General features: G+C 40.0%; 1 pseudogene; it reads right to left on the reverse strand.

The window, feature by feature from the left end:
- Positions 1-2,228: 2,228 nt before the first annotated feature.
- LOC101540224 (ADP/ATP translocase 2-like) lies at positions 2,229-3,302 on the reverse strand (annotated as a pseudogene).
- Between the last annotated feature and the right edge of the window lie 14,052 nt (positions 3,303-17,354).

The following is a 17,354-nucleotide window of genomic DNA, read 5'->3' on the forward strand; positions in this document are numbered from 1 at the left end:
TAGCCAAGGGTACAATTACTGAACTCTCAGATGGGCTAACTAGTTACCCATGTCTCATTTAATCCACGCAGCAACAACCCAATTACCAAATACTATCATTATTTTCATTTTATTAATGACTTAAATGAAAGTTTAAAAAGGTTGTATAACTGCCTCAATACCACACAATGTGTTTCTCTTGAATACCAACTAGTAAATATCATCTTTCGAACAAAAAAGTTTCTAACTAGAAAAATCAATTTCCTAACTAGCGCTTTTCCTAACTCAGCAATTTTCTACTAACAAAACCAATTTTCTACCTCGGGTCTAATGCCAGAATTTATCATTTCCATCTTTTGGATGATGACATTGGACTCAAAAAGGTCAAAGCACAACTTGTTATGTACAGAGTTGAGCTTCATAAGCAGGTGTGTCTGAGCTCAAAGCCAAGTTTTCTGCCCCATCATATATAGGTGTTGCTTCTTGCATTTACCTTTGAATAAATGGATACAGGTCAGGTCCTCTCAGATTTCTCCAAATTTCAGTCTCTGCATCTTGAGGGCTCCCTAAGCAGTTTGGCAGACTCTTGACTGCTGAAAGCAGAGAAGCTCTACCAGACCCACCCATGGAACCACCCAGTTAAGCCTCTGCCATAGTTCAAGGCCTTGTTAGCCCTCACTTACTAGACTGACTGCTTGAGTTAGTTCGTACCCTGCAAGCCCACAGGACTCTCTGAAGCATCAATGTTCTTAGTCCATTATTTAGCCTTTATAGAGTTCTTATGTTTGTTTGTTTCTATTTAGGGTCATATCTGGCAGTGTTCATGGCTTATTCCTAGCTTTATGCTCAGAAATCACTCCTAAAAGGCTCAGGGGGCATATGGGGTGCTGGAAATTAAAACTGGGTTTTGGCTTCATGCGAGACAAATGCCTGACCTGTTCTATCTCTCTTGCCCCCAAAGTTTTTAAATTTCTTTCATGAATTTAATGAATATAATTTCCTCTGTGCCAATATTGAGGCAGGAGCTAGGATATAGAAAGGATAGATTTGGTCACTGTCCTCAAATATCAAAATAATAACTTATTGCCAGCAGAGAGTATATGCCAGAGATCCTCTTAATGACACACAGGTATTTATTCATTAAATTTTCTTATACTCCCTGGTCAGAATACCCCATGAATCCACTTGACACATTTTACAGATAGGAAACTAAGGCACAGAAATGGAAGTATTATTTTCCTGTAATCTAGAATAAGCTCCAGTCAAATAAACAAGCCTTGTCAATTCAGTGTATCAAGTGCTATGTCAGAGGGATTGCAGGGCAATGTGATTCTTAGCTCAACCTGTCACAAAAAGAGGAGAAAGGGGCCACAGTCAGGAAAGGTTTCTCAGAGACCAAAGAATGAGCAGAATTAGTCAGTGAATAAGTGAAAGAAGAGCATTTGACACAGAAGAGATAGCAGTTGTGGAAGGGAGAACAGGTAACTTCAGGCCTTGGAAAAGTGCAATGTGCTTCTTTATGAAGCATAGAGAAGGTAAGAAGATACAGCCAGGAGGAGAAATAGCAAGGCAGTTGTGGCTGATTTCTGAGACTGTAATTTTTAACTGATAAGAAACAGAGACTTGGGGCTGGAGCAATAGCACAGCGGGTAGGGCATTTGCCTTGCACACAACCAACTGAGGTTTGATTCCCAGCATCCTATATGGTTCCCTGAGCAGCACCAGGAGTAATTCCTGAGTGCAAAATCAGGAGTAACCTCTACGCATTTCTGGGTGTGACCCCCCCAAAAAATGAAATACAAAAGACTTTTCAAAGTCAAGAGCATAGTGTAGATTAGTTATAAAAGCATTATTCATGTTGCACTTCTTCATACTATCAATTTTTGGTGTATCTTTATTTGAATATAACTGGCAAGTGCCAAAGTTGTTGAACTTATTTAAAACCCCTTAGTAAAGTATAATAGTTCCTCTTACACCACAACTTTAGATTCTCATTTTTGTAGTAAAATATCCATAACATAAAATTGACTACACTAACTATTGCAAGAATATAGCACACTCATACTGCTCTCTTGATTTGCAGACACTAGTACTATCATCTGCATAACTCTTTGAGCTTCTGTCCCCCATTCCCTTAGCCCCTACAAACCGCTTTAAGTGGAAACACAGTATTTTGTGTGTGTGCAACCCATATATAAAATTTTTTTTGTATCTTAGATCATTTTTATTTCTTCAAATTTGTTATTTATCAGGAGTGACTGAAATAAAAAATATAATTGAGTCCCATCATCGTTGTGGAAATGGCTTTGCGAGAGAACTGGTCAGATGACTATTATCGCTTCCCATTTTCAACCAGTCTTAAGTTGCCACTGATAAATAGACAGCAGTTGAGAATGCTCAAGTTCTATAACACATCATGCCTGTTCTGAGGAGAAACCTAGAAAATCACTTATGTGTACTTATTGTTTTCATCATACAAAACAAACACAAAAGCACCCCCCATGCCTCTTAGTACATTAGACCAGGCACCCTTGAAAAAAGCTTTGGTTCCTTCATCACGAGCAATCTTCCTCCAGCAGTTAATTGTGCTTTGTGTCCTGACTGCATCATCATGCGGCAACGCACTGTGTCAAAGGGATAGGAAGTCAATCCAGCCACGGCCGTGACAGACTGTGCGATCATCCAGCTGACAAAGATGTGAGTATTCTTGGGATCTGGAAGCATTCCCTTTGCAGTGTCATAGATTCCAAAGTAGGCAGCTCGCTAAATGATAATACCTTGCACAGAGACATTGAAGCCTTGATACAGGCCCTTCATCCCATCAGATTTAGAAATCTTAACCAGACAAACACCAAGCCCTTTGAATTCTCTCTCAACTCCAGCTTTGCCCACATCGGCAGCTAAACGGTACAGGCAAAATCAAGGGGATAGACAAAGCACAAGGAAGTGGCCTCAGCAGCACCCCCAGATGCCAGATTGCCAGCAAAGTAGCGCCAAAACTGGGTTTTCTTGTCTACACCGCCCAGGAAGATCTGTTTGTACTTATCTTTGAAAGTGAAGTTGAGAGCCTGGGTGGAGAAGTATCTGATGACATTGGCCAGGTTGCAACGCCAGAAGGACAGGACACCCTGCTCCTTCGGGATATGAACCACGCAGTCCATAACACCCTTGTCTTGCTTATCAGCGGTGATCTGCTTACTGGCATGCTGTACCTGCAGCAGCAGCTTGACCCGCTCGATGGGCGCTACCGCCGTCTTCGAGATGGCTGCAGCCACCCCTCCGGCCAAGAAGTCCTTGGCGCAGGACACGGCAGCATCTGTCATGGTGAATAGGAAAGGGGGACAGGCGGCTACAGGACCACAGTAGGAACCGGCTAGAACTCCAAGGCTCTGGGCCTTATATAAAATTTTTAAAACTTTATTTTCCTTTGTATGATGTTCTCAAATTTCATCCATGTTAAAACATATATAGAATTTTGTTCTCTTGAATTTCTGAATGATATTGTATATTCATGCCACGTGTGTTTATCAATTCATGGACATGAGTAGTTTTCACTCCAGCTATTGTGAGTGATGCTGCTATAAACATGGGTGTACAAAACATTCTTTTAAGATCCACTTTTAATTTGGGATTATTTCATTTTCATTCTAATTACCTTGAATTAGAATTGCTGAATTATAAACATTTTATTTTTAACTTTTGTGCACCCTTCAAATAATTATCTGAAGAGACTCAAATATTCTTTTGCCTATGATGATGCTAAGAGCTCTACTGTGGAATTCTCCATCATCAGTCCTTGGGATCTTGAGTTCTCACATCATGGAAATTGACAAGAAACTTCCATTTTTTTCTAGACATCGTTTGTTAAGTCTTGTGCCCAAATACAGTGAGAATGACTCAAAGAAGGGACCCCCAAAGTTGCCTCTCATGAGACAGGTGACAGATGGAACTTTAAGTCTAGCTGAGGGGGGAAGTGACTGTAGCTGGTGGGCAAGTGACAGCTAATGGCCGCACATGGTGTGGAGGAAAGAATTTCCAGTGATGCTTTAAGGGGCAACATTTCCTCTTTGACTTCCTTCCCTCTGTTGTTTCTGTGTGTGGCTAAGGATCACACACACTTGATGCTTCTGCTCACACACTTTTAGTTGTGAGGCTCTACAGGATGGAGTGAAGGTAATCATACATCTGATGTGGTGCTCACACAAACCTGGTTATGTTGCTTACAGGAGACTATAGTCGTCTGTGGCACCAAAGATCCCAACTAGCAGGGGCCGCTAGGCATGTGGCACAGTGCCTGGCATTAAACTCAAGGCTTCTCCAGCCTCACACTTACAAGACTACCCTCAGCCCAGACAATATATTTTCTCCTCAGAAATCTAAAGAGCTAGACTGAGTATATTTAGACTCAAGGTAGAGGGAAAGGAGCCAAAGCTTTCCCCATTTTGTCTCTATCAATTTTTCTTGGGCCACTACAAGTATAGTGAGGCAGGTATTTGTCTTGTACATGGCCAACTTGGGTTCGATCCCCAGCATCTTGCATGGTCCACCGGGTACCACCAGGAGTAACTCCTGAGTGCAGATAAAAAAGTAACCCCTAACTGAAATATTCTTACATACAATCCCAAATATATGAAACATCTAAACTTTGATAAGGGAGCAAGAAATGTGAAGTGGAGCAAGGAAAGCCTCTTTAACAAATGGTGCTGGCATAAGTGGACAACCACATGCAAAATAATGGGTTTAGACCTTGACCTAACACCATGCTCAAAAGTCAGATCAAAATGGTTTCAAGACCTCAACATCAGACCACAATCCATAAGGTACATGGAAGACGAAGTTGGCAAAACGCTCCACGATATTGAAGCTAAAGGTATCTTCAAAGAAGACTTGCCACTAACTAACCAAGTGGTAGCAGATATTAACAAATGCAACTATATTAAACTAAGAAGCTTCTGCACCTCAAAAGATACAGTGACCAGAATACAAAGAAAATCTACAGAATGGGAAAGGATACTCACCCAATACCCATCCAATAAGGGGTTGATATCAAGGATATATTAGGCACTGGTTGAACTTTACAAGAAGAAAATATGCAACCCCATCAGAAAATGGGGTGATGAAATGAACAGAAATATTCTCAAATAAGATATCTGAATGGCGAAAAGGCACATGAAAAAATCCTCTTCATCACTAATTATCAGGGAGATGCAGATCAAAACAACCATGAGATACCACCTCACACCACAGAGACTGGCCCACATGCAAAACAAAAAGGCAACCAGGATTGGCATGAATGTGGGGAGAAAGGGACCCTCCTTCACTGCTGTGGGAATGCCGACTAGTTCAGCCCTTTTGGAAAACAGTATGGACGATTCTCAAAAAATTAGAAATTGAGCTCCCATTTGACCTAGCAATACCACTTCTGGGAATATATCCTGGAGATGCAAAAAAGTATAGTCAAAATGACATCTGCACTTGTATATTCATTGTAGCACTATTTATAATAGCCAGAATTTGGAAAAAAACCCGAGTGCCCGAGAACAGATGACTGGTTAAAGAAACTTTGATACATCTACACAATGGAATACTATGCAGCTCTTAGAAAAGATGAAGTCATGAATTTTGCATATAAGTGGATCAACATGGAAAGTATCATGCTAAGTGAAATGAGTCAGAGAGGGACAGACATAGAAAGATTGCACTCATCTGTGGAATATAAAGTAACAGAATGGGAGACTAACACCCACGAATAGTAGAGATAAGTACCAGGAGGTTTGTTCCATGGCTTGGAAGCTGGCCTCACATGCTGGGGGGAAAAACAGCTCAGATAGAGAAGGGACCACCAAGTAAAGGGGTTTTGGAGGACCGGTTCAGGAAAGGAGGTGCGTACCGAAAGTAGATTATAGACCAAACACGATGGCCACTCAATATCTCTTTGCAAAACACAACACCCAAAAGGAAAGAGAGAGCAAAAGGGAATGCCCTGCCACAGAGGCGGGGTGGGGTAGGAGGGTGGAGGGGTGGAAGGGATACTGGGATCATTGGTGGTAGAGAATGGGCACTGGTGGAGGGATGGGTACTCGATCATTGTATGACTGAAACGCAAGCATGAAAGTTTGTAAGTCTGTAACTGTACCTCACGGTGATTCACTAATAAAAAATTTTTAAAAAAAGAAGAAACCCCTGAGCAACGCCTGGTGTGACCCAATAAGCCAAAAATAGTTTTTACTGTGTGATAAAAATATTTTTCAGTAACATTACATTAGAATGTTGTGTTTCAATTTGCATCAGTAGAAACCAGCACCATTATAAGACTAGAGAGAAAAAGTCAACTGAGTTCAAACCCCAGTAGCACATGGACCCCTGAGCAGCACCACGGTGGTCCCAGACCACTGAGTCTGAGAAGTTCCACTGGCTGTAACATTGAACAATCCTACTTGCTGTTTGAGTATCACCAGACGTGGCTTCCTGACCTCCCTGAGCACGTCTTAGGATCCCAAACGTAAACCAGAAGATCCCATGTCCGTATACTACGTTCAATTCACCATGAAAAAGTTCATCATTTTGATTTTTTCAAGTTTTATTTTTTAAATGTCCTCTAAATGGGTTGATTTGGGAGGTTCTCGTTTTACCTTTATCTTATATCTATGATGAGAGAGGTGCTCAAACAAAGGAATATTCTTGTCCCAGAATATATACAAAGTTGCCTTACAAAGTTATTACACTCAATCACCACCAAAGTGCCCAGGATCTTCACCATTGTCCCTACCTCACCTCTAGTCTGTTATTTGATTGGTTTTGTATTTCAATGCCAAGAGTTTGCTATTGTTTAGTACGTCTATTCTGCTGTTTTTTTTTTAATTCCAGGTTTGAATGACATCATCTGATATTTATTCTTCCTCTTAATTTGCTTAACACGGTACCCTCCAGTTCCATCCAGGTGGCAGCAAACAAAATTTTCATCTCTTCTTACTTTTAAATTTTCATAGTAATCTATGGTCTATGGTCAACTCTTCATAGTATCAAACTCATCAGTCTCATTCTGGATATATTTTCTAAGTATCACATATCTACACTAACCTTGATTTCTCTCCAGACCCTACCTGTTAGAATAGGGTTTTTTTTTTTAAAAAAAAAAAGGATGTCAGACTACTATACACAGCTTTTAAGCCTCTTTCCAAATAGAAGGTCCCCCAAATCTTTTTTTCATTTTAGTTTTGTGTCGCACCAACAGTTCTCAGGACTCCTTGCTCTGCACTCATGGATAATTCCTGGTGGGTCTCAATGGACCCGATGGGATTCCAGGTATCAAGGATCAACCACATCTTTCCCTACACCCAATTGTGACCCTGCCCCAAGGGTCCCATATATTTGTATCCTCAATTTTCTCTCCTTAGATTTGCTACTTTCTGAGTAATATTTATGACTTTGAAAAAATCTCTGGTTCTGATTATTTGAGGTGCGTCTCAGGCCTGGAAATGATCCAGTTGACATCAAAGGTATTCAGATCTAACCCTTCTGAATGCATCTCTCTGTGCTTTGAGGATATAACTCTTCTTGATTATCCTTGACAATGTCCAGGTGAACTTCTATCACTTCCTCAGACACAGTAATTAGTTGTAGAAGTAACTTAGACTCAGATTTTGCCTCCAAAAGTCTAAAGTATGAGATAATCAGAAAAATGAAAATCACCTAGAGGTCTCCTAAATGAACATTTCAAACTTGTAACCACTGGTCACCAAATGCCTACAACCTAATCTTTTCTTATCTCTCAAAAATAAGGGCCACTGTGAGGACTGGGGTGAGGGTCTGTATGTGAGAGAACAAATGAATAGTGTAGAAATTAAATTCCTATTACTTTGACAGTTAACTTGAAAGATCCACTTAGAGGGGGTACATGCAAAATGTAAATGATGGCTGAGTTAAGACTTTAAAAAGTAGAATATTTCTGGGTCTGCCCACTTCTTTCATTCCTCAAAGTCAATATTCAGTAAAATCAAGACAGTAGATCAAAGGTTTTCAGAGCAACATCCCCAGCCCGAGCACACATGCACGCGCACGCGCACACACACACACACACACACACACACACGAGTGAAAATACCCCTCATATTTTCACTCAGCAAGGATTGAGTGGTCACAATTTACTAGCGATTATTATTAGAGCTCCAAAGGAAGTCTGATTCAACTTGGAACCAATAAAAAAGACCTTCACTATCTCCTACTGATTTGATCATGAGGCAGACAATAAAACCAGGCCCAAGGCCAAGAGCAGTTAGGCTAGAGAAGGGACCAGTGTGACGATAATAGCTAGAAATGTTCACGCTGGACAAGAACTGAGTGTTGAGGGTAGGTAAAGGGATATACATGATAATCTTTTAGTATCTGTAATGCAGACCCTAATGTCCAAAAAGATAGAGAGAGAGAAAGGGGGATAGAAAGGTGAGAAAGAGAGAGAGACAGTCAGAGAATGAGCCAGAGAGAGTGAGAGAGAAAAGTGTGGGGAAGGAGAGGGGAGAGGGGAATTGGTAGGAGAGAAACTGGGGACACTGGTGGTGGGAAATGTACGCCAGTAAAGGGATGGGTATTGGAACATTATATGACTGAACTCCAATCATGAACAACTTTGTAAATTTGTATCTCACTGTGGTTCAATTAAAAAAATTAATTTAACTTAAAAAATTATGCCAAAGTAGTATATACAGAAACCTCAGACACCTGGAACTCGGTCTCTGCCCTCCATCTTTCACTTGCTCTCTAAGAAAAGATGTTAGAAATGAGAAACTTCAGCAGAAAAATAGTAAAGGGGTTAGCTAACTGCCAGAGATGTTTTCCTTTTGTGTTTTACCTTCATTCCCAAGGAATTACTCACTCCAGCCTTTTGAATCTGGCTGTTCTCAGCCCCAAACTTGCTAAGAGTTGTTTGTTCTTCCTTAGATAACATTTGAAAACAATTGTCTCCAGAATCCCCGGTAGGATTGGCTGAAGCTGTATTTGAGGCCTCCTTGGGGTTTATTTCGAATTGTCTTAAGAATGCCCTAGTCTGATTAGTTCATAGAAAATTACTACCTTTGGAAAACACAACATATAATGCTCTATCATTTTCTCAGTAAATAAGCAAAATCTTGAAGGCTAACTCCGATGGACCTCCAACCCCTTCCTTTACTTACCTGGTAACTATTTCTGAAATTTTAAAAACTGCTTCCTCAGGCATGAAAGTATTTTAACCACAAAGACAACATCATCTTCAATTCATTCTGTCTGCTTCAATGAACATTTCAAAAATGGCTGAGACAGACAAAATTCTTCAGAGTCCAGGTCCCCCCAGCCTCACAAATCTGGGGAGGGGTAAAAGGAAGAGGTATCCCTTTCTCCCTTCATAACCTCAAGACAATTGAACACTGTAGTGGAATTTTCTAGCTAGTCTCAGACTTTGACATCAGATTCTTACAGAAATAATGTTTTCCATGAAAAATTTTTGGTTAAGAAATTTCCTTTCACCCTGAGACTCCAACAAACCATGTTTCTAAACCCTTAGGTTCAATTCAAATAGTCAATACTGGGCTAATCAAGCTTACAAGAATATCATTTCCAAGTTAGTCCACAATCTGTGCACTTTGTTTTCATTTTATATTTGGGAAAATTAATTTTTTAATTAGAAAACCCTTGATATTTGGGTAAAAAAAGTATTGGAAACTCCCTTTGGAGCATCCAGAAAGTGTTGGGACAGTGTAACTCTCAAACACAGCTACAGTATGTGTCAGTCAGTTCTCACTATTAGGGGTGGGAGGTGGAAGAAGCCTCTGTCTTTTAGATATGAACTTCAAGATAGCTTCCTGTTGACTTTCCTGTTCGCCCCATTTCTGGGTAACTTTCTCTGAGTGAGCTAGAAATGAATGATTCACCCTTATCCAAAGCCACAATGTTTTCCAACAGCAGCAGGAAAGAATAAAAAAGGAAGAAATAAAAGGAAAAACAACAACAATAATAATAACTAGGAGCTCCTGGATATAAATACATACCTGTTGGATCTTATCCCTGAGTGAACTGCCCCTTTTCCTCCTCCAGAGAAGCTTCCAGTGCTCTTGAAAGCACCCCTAGTCCCTTGGGTTTACCTTTAACCTTTCCTTTGTGCCTTACAGCCCCCAGGTCAGGGTTCCTTACTCAGGTTACTATAGATTTCGTATCTTTAGTGAATGACTCGCTTTTCCATTTCCCCTCCAGCCTATTCATATTTTACTACAGAGCAATGTTCTTTGCTTAAACACAGAAACACCATTAATACTATACTACTAGTATTTGGGAGTTGACTGACTGAAATATATCTACTCCTGGGCATCTGTGATCATTACTTGACTCAGGCTTCGGTTGCCGTAGTTTCTGACACCCCGCAAAGGGAGGTTCTGCCATGGAATAGGATGGACTCAGGGTGAGTGGTGAAGATACCTCAGTATCGAAATGGGATAGACAAGAAGCATAAAAGCATCATCTTAGTGCAAGTCATTGTGACTTAAGAGACAGGACCCACTGGGCGAAGACAGGCTGGACTGGCCTGAAGACCTAGTTTGGGATTTAGAGTAAAAGACTTGCTTGCCCTCAGAGCCCAGAGAACTAACTTTTGGAACTGATATCACCTGTATTTATCCAAATAACTGCAAATATTTGTAAGAAGCAAACTTCATTGTGTAAGATGTACAACTAAAGGAAAAGAGAAAAGCAATATAGATGTCCCTGGGAGGCAGAGCGTCTCCTTGCATTAATCCTCCCAAGAGAATTGTCTCAGTCTGAAATGCTTTACCTCTGTAAACAATCAATCATACCAACATGCAGTCCTATACCTTGAACCCCTCCAGATGTTCTGTAAGTATGCTAACAGCTCTGCATTAAATGAGCCATTTCCACCAAATAGTCTGTGATCCTCGCTCTTTTTGTTCCTCTGCTTGGGAGGCCTAGGGTGGTGGCTCTCAGCCACCGAACACAGGCGTCACACACCTCCACTTTTGAACTCACACATACTTATAAATAAATTCCGCTGGTTCTGAAGAGCCATGTGTTAAATAAGAAGCCATCCATCTATTCATTAGAGCTTCCATTAAGAAACATTCTATAACCGCACAACGGAGCATCTTGATAAATCCACAGCAAGAAAATAACAGATAACTTCCTGACATAATCTCTGTGTTTCTTTTTCTCTCTTCTGGTTTTGTGTGTGGTGAGACAGAGATCACTCATGTTATTACATATGCCCTGCCTACAACAGCACAGACTGGCATCACTGCTTCTTATTTAAACATGCTTCCCTGCTTTTGAAATTTGTGGTGATCCCATCACACTCCTCAGGTCTCCAGGGAGCCAATGTGTCAAATCTTCTGTGCTTACCTGCTGAGTGGCCAAAGGGATGCTGCAGATTCAAACCTTTATTATAGCTGTCTCTGAATCCTTGGGTGTCCAGCATGCTGTCAGTGGCGGTGGGGGGGTCAGGGGTGAGGGGGAACTCAACAGAGTTCGGTCATTCTGTCTATTTCCATGCCTCAGCATCTATGGTTGAGCTCACTCAGCCCCCAAGTTAAACCAAGTCTTCCCTCCTCTCATCTAGTTTGGCTATGGTGGGTCACTCATCAAAGTTTGTTCCTGGGAAATTTCATACTAGCTCACGACTTACTGTTTACTCTGATGACAAAACCACACTCCCAGAAAGTACTCACATAAACCAAAGGAAAGATGATGGGACGTGCTTTCTGGACACAATTTTGACAGGCTAGGAAGATCCTTCTCAACAAAATGGAAAATGTATGCTAAATTAGGGGGATAAATTGGAGTGCATTATCTATCTTGGAATCAACCTGAAATGTGTACTCTCAGCTTTCTATCCTCTGAAGAAATCCATGTTCTCTCCTCCCTCTCTCTCACTTTCTTCATCTCTCTCTCCCTCCCATCCCCTCTTTCTCTATCTCCCTCATTTGCTCATTTGCTTGCTCTACCCTCTTCCTCTTTCTCTCACTATTTTACTTCAAACAAAAGGAGACAAAATGAGGTCAGAACTAGGATCATCTTATCTTCATTTTTGTGTCTTTTCCTAATTTAAAAATAGTAGAACAAAAACCCTTGAGGAAAGTGTTTAATATTAATATTAGTAACCCATTCATTCAAAGTTGGTAGGTTTACACAAAAAGGATCAATAATTTGAAAAGGGTTTTTCCAAACAGCCCTTGCTTTCTCAAGCTAGTAAGCTACTTAGCCATTCCTTCTGCCTCTCTTTTCTCTCTTAATGTTGAATCTCCCTTACAAAGCAAAACCCCATTTCATCAAAGCCACCTGGAATGATATATTTTTCCTCTACTTTGTGACTTGTGTGGGCTTTCAACCCAGGGATCCTTTCATCTAATAGGACTCATTTAAAATAGATGAAGATGTTCTAGCACCCAATCAAAGTGCCTTCAGAAACGTAAGGGAGCTATCCTAATTGCAAACTGAATGATGAATACCAAACTCTATCATGCAGTGTCTGCGTAGCATGGGTCAGTTTGGAGGAGAGGTAGAATGCAGATGTTCCAGGTTCCAGGCAGTTTATCTGTAAGGCAAACATGGATGTTCAGGGCCATTAGACTTGAAAACTCTTACTGCAAGGCCTTGTAACTGAACCATTGCAGTGAAGTCCAAATGTCCTCAAATAAAAATCTTTCCTCTTGAGGCATGATACAGCTTCTATTTTGTGGTCTTCTCATTGTGGGGACCATGTGTCTACTACTGCTCTTTTGCTAAAGTCTGGCCCTGTGTGGCACTTGACCTTTCCCAGTTGTTAATCTAGGTTTTTCTTATGTTTTTTGAACATCAAACTGCCTAATACCTGTATGTTTGCCAGGTCTTTGGAGCTCCTGAAGAACTGGCTCTTGAGTTTTGGACAACTTGCCTGCTTTTGTTTTACTTTCTGTCCTATGTCCTATGCTATGTAATATGATCTGAACTCCTCGTCTTGATCTCTACCCAAGAAACAGAGAAAGAGAGAGAGAGGAGAGAGAGAGAGAGAGAGAGAGAGAGAGAGAGAGAGAGAGAAAGTACTGCCAACACTTAGTAGTATCAGAAGCTTGTGGTTAACAAAACTGATATCTATCCTAATTTTATGAATCTTTCACTACAGCAATTAATACTAATTAATTCTAATCAAATAAATAAGTACAGTAAAAAAGTACTAAGTTCTCTAAAATAGAGTAATAGGAAAGGTCTGTCTGAGAAAGTGGTACTTAAGCAGAAAACTGAAATATCATTAGGAGTCAGACAAATACTTCTCTAAGAGATCTGGCAGAAAGGAGTTTGGCAAAGTCAAAGAAATTAAAGTAAGCTTATGTGACTAGAGTGGTATGGGGGAGTAACAAAAAACTGTAAAAATATAAGAAATGATGCAACATAAGGCTTTTCCTACACAGTACAATTTTGTTCCTCTGGTCTAAGGTAAGAAAATATCTGCAAGAATTTGAGGAACAAAGTGACTGTGATCAGATTTAGATTATTCAAAGATCAAAGTCTGTTACCTGAAAGAAAAAAGAACAGTAAGAAAATATTGTCAGAAGCTGTGAGAATCTCACATTGCACTCTGGATATTGAGAATATCCACTCTTTTTAAAAAAATATTTTATTGAATCACCGTGAGATAGTTACAAGCTTTCATGTTTGGGCTACAATCTCACAATGATCAAACACCCATCCCTCCACCAGTGCACATTCCCCACCACCAATATCAGGGTATATCCCTCCTTTCCCACCATCTCCCTGCCTCCATAGCAGACAATATTATCCATATTCTCTCTCTCTCCTTTTGGGCATTATATCTTGCAACACAGACACTGAGAGGTCATCATGTTTGGTCCATTATCTACTTTTGGCATGCATCTCCCATGCTGACTGATTCCTCCAGCCATCATTTTCTTAGTGATCCCTTCTCTATTCCATCTGTCTTCTCCCCTCCGCTCATGAAGCAGGCTTCCAGGTATGGGGCAATCCTCCTGGCCCTTGTATCTATTCTTTAACCCTCAGAGTCTTGAACCGATTTTCATCCCATCTGTGTGCCCTCTACCATTCCTTGCTGCTTTTTGGAACTCAGTCATCCTTGTGGGACTCACCCTCACTCAAAATAGAAACCAAAGAAGGCTTCAAGGTATCCACATATCACATTTGGAAGAAATTATCTCTATTTTCAACAATTTGTTATAATGCTACAAGAATTTGAGGATCAGTCACATGTCCCTTCAAGCCTTATCTTCCCCAGTGATAGAGGACAGGTACCAGCACTAAACCAGGAATATAAAGACAAAATATCTGTCTTATTTCAGTGACTGTCAGGTTTCCACAGTTTAAATGTAAAATAAGAAAAAATAGTATCAAAATCAACTATAAAAAAATAATAAGGGTTACTTTTGAGAAAATTCACCAAAGTGTCTGATTTAGGCCAAAACAGATTAAACATCTGACCAGTCAAAATCAGTGTTTGATCCAAGGGAATAAATCATTCAGTATAGCAGAAAAACCAAATGACCTGGACTTCCCTACACTTACAAGAGATAATACTGTGCATAAGCTATTACAAGTATTACTGACTTCTTGCAGAAGAAAGACACTTAGAGACATAAGTGGTGACAAGGAATCATTTATTTATTACAATTTCAGCTTTGTTGGGGGGAAATTTACTCCATAGTCAGGAAAACTGAACAGCATGGACACAGGAGCTGGGAGGTCAGAGTTATCCTTCAAGAGAACTAAGTCCCATCAATAGTGAATATGGTTTGGTTTGCTTTGCTTTGCTTTGCATGAGTTTGAGGGCACACAGAGCAGTGCTTGGTCACTTCTGGCAGTGCTTGTGTGAACCAGTTGCAGTGCTGGGGATCAAATGAGGTCAGCTGCATGGAAGGCAAGTGCTTTAGTCCCTACCATCTCTCTCCACCACCCTGAGAGCAAATGATAATATAGAGCATGGTGAAAGTTGCCAAAGTGTGTAAACGGTGATTTACTGTCTATCCCTCAGTGGGCTGGGAAAGAGGAAAGACATTAACTAAGGAATCACACTGTGTGTGCACACACATGTATCTGCACAGGCTATGAATTCAGTTTTTCTGAAATAAAGACACTGATATGCCTCAAATCAGAGAAAAAAAAATATTTCAGAGTGACAATTTTTCAAAACATTACAATAACCACCTTGAAGCAGACTGACTCATTTCTTATCCTGAAATTGAATAAATCATATTGATTTTATTCACCTTATAGTCTAAGTTGTAAACCAGTTGAATGCATGTTTAAATAACAATAAAAAGTTCTCAGTAAGGTTCTCCTTTTAGTATTGCCTTAGAGACAATAAAGAAAAACAAATTTAAAGAAGGGAAAAATCATTTTATCTTCACGCTACCAACTCCTATGTTGAATCCACTTTGGCATAGCCTGCACTGATTCCATATCTGAATTTTACTTGACTCCAGCAGGAAATAAGAAAAACTTTGTTATTTCTTTAATAGTGTGAAGATGTTGATACCAGGGAAGTATCATAAAATAAAAGCAGAGTGCTAGTATCCTGAACCTAGGAGAAGCATAAACTGAGCATAAAAAGGAAAAAAATGAGTACGTAGTAGCATAGTATAAATGGATGCAAGGCGTTGGTCTGAAAGCTATTTTACTCAAAACAAAGAAGGAATTCATCAGAAGACAGAATTTAAAACCAGGAAAAGTTTCCAGCTCTTCCTAGACAAGAACTTCATGTCTCAGTTTTATTATTCTCTTGAGATGTGTTAGTTTCCCGTAAGTCAAAAATACCCCTGTGGCCACTTAAAAACGTCTTGTAATACAAACAAGAATCAGTTTTTATTAATCCACATAGTTACCACATTAATCCAGAAAATTCAAAAGGGTGTATTTATAAAGTTGTATGACATACTGTTAGAGGCTGGAATTATGTCCAGGGAAGTGATCACTTTGCCTCTTTATTCTCGGTCTAGTTGGCTCTGTTCACCATCACACAAAAGAAAAACACCAAGTCACGAAACAGAGTCAGAGTTCATGAAATATCTTTATTGGAGGGACTATCTCCAATTTAAATATGTTGCTTCTCAGTAAAATAGAGCCTATACTTATTTTCAGAAGTCAGCATATAAAAAGAGTATAAATTTGAAACAGCTATTATCTAATTTCTGGTTCTAGCTTTGATGTGTCACTGTGGACATGACATCAACTCTAAGTCTCTGACATGTTTCTTATACAAATAGCATGTTGCAGAGATCTGAAAATTAAATTTAAATGTAGCCCCTGGCATTTAAATGTGGACCAATGTAGAAACTCTTGCAATTCTACCTTGATAGTAGTAGGTGCTCAATAAACATTAAATTCTCTCATCATCATTCTTATTAATGTCACCACATAGATAAACTTTAGGCAAACAAACATTTTCATTTAACTTTACTTATTTGTGAGCTGAATTAAATGGTTTTATAAATATTAAGTAAGGTAGCATTTATAAAAGCACCAAGCACAGGGCCATACATATAGCAGGTGCTCAATAAATGTTTCCTTTGTTACCCAGTGTTGTATTCGTCTAGGAAAAAAACAAAATGACCAAGACTCTCTTTTCCAGAGCAAAATATTTTGTGAGGAAGGCATCTTTTAGTTATTAGTTTACTATAAACATTTGTCTATATGTTTTTTAAAAATCCTTCTTAAAACCCAGCAGCTTCTTGCAGAAATGCCTTTAGACTGTGAACTAAGGTATGGCCCAGTGCCATCCCGGCAGGGGAAAGGTTTTTGTCTGTTGGCCTTTCCTTTCGTCGGCAGCGGCACGGCAGTCACCATCTCTTAGAGATATTGGATGGAGGTACGAGCTTGCAGTGAGAGGGCACACGGGAAATCTCAAGATGGGGGGTGTGGTACCAGCCTTGCTCCCCACCCAGACAAGACCCCAAGAGGCCTCCCACAAACGGCTCCTCCGCTTCTGAATGGCCATGATCTCAGAGGCACACAAACCAATTTCAGAACCCAGAGGCTTCTGGCAGAAATTTCTCTGAACTTAATTACTAAAATGCCAGAAATCCAAAATCATATATTTTTCATTACCAGCAATAGAAAACAAATGATCAAATGATGCCTTTTCTGCACGTCTGATTGTTTGGGAAAAATTCCAAATAATAATAGTGAGTTTTCTGTTGAAACGTTGAACATAATCAAAGTAAAGAGAGAGTAAAGTGAAAATCATCAGCCACATAGGGAGGGTGAGGGGCGGGAGGGGGTGTATACTGGGGTTCTTGGTGGTGGAACCTGTGCACTGGTGAATGAATGGGTGTTTGATCATTGTATGACTGATACTTAAACCTGAAAGCTTTGTAACTGTTCTCAAAGTGATT

Source organism: Sorex araneus, chromosome 1 (assembly GCF_027595985.1).
Source record: "Sorex araneus isolate mSorAra2 chromosome 1, mSorAra2.pri, whole genome shotgun sequence".
Classification (NCBI taxonomy): domain Eukaryota; kingdom Metazoa; phylum Chordata; class Mammalia; order Eulipotyphla; family Soricidae; genus Sorex; species Sorex araneus.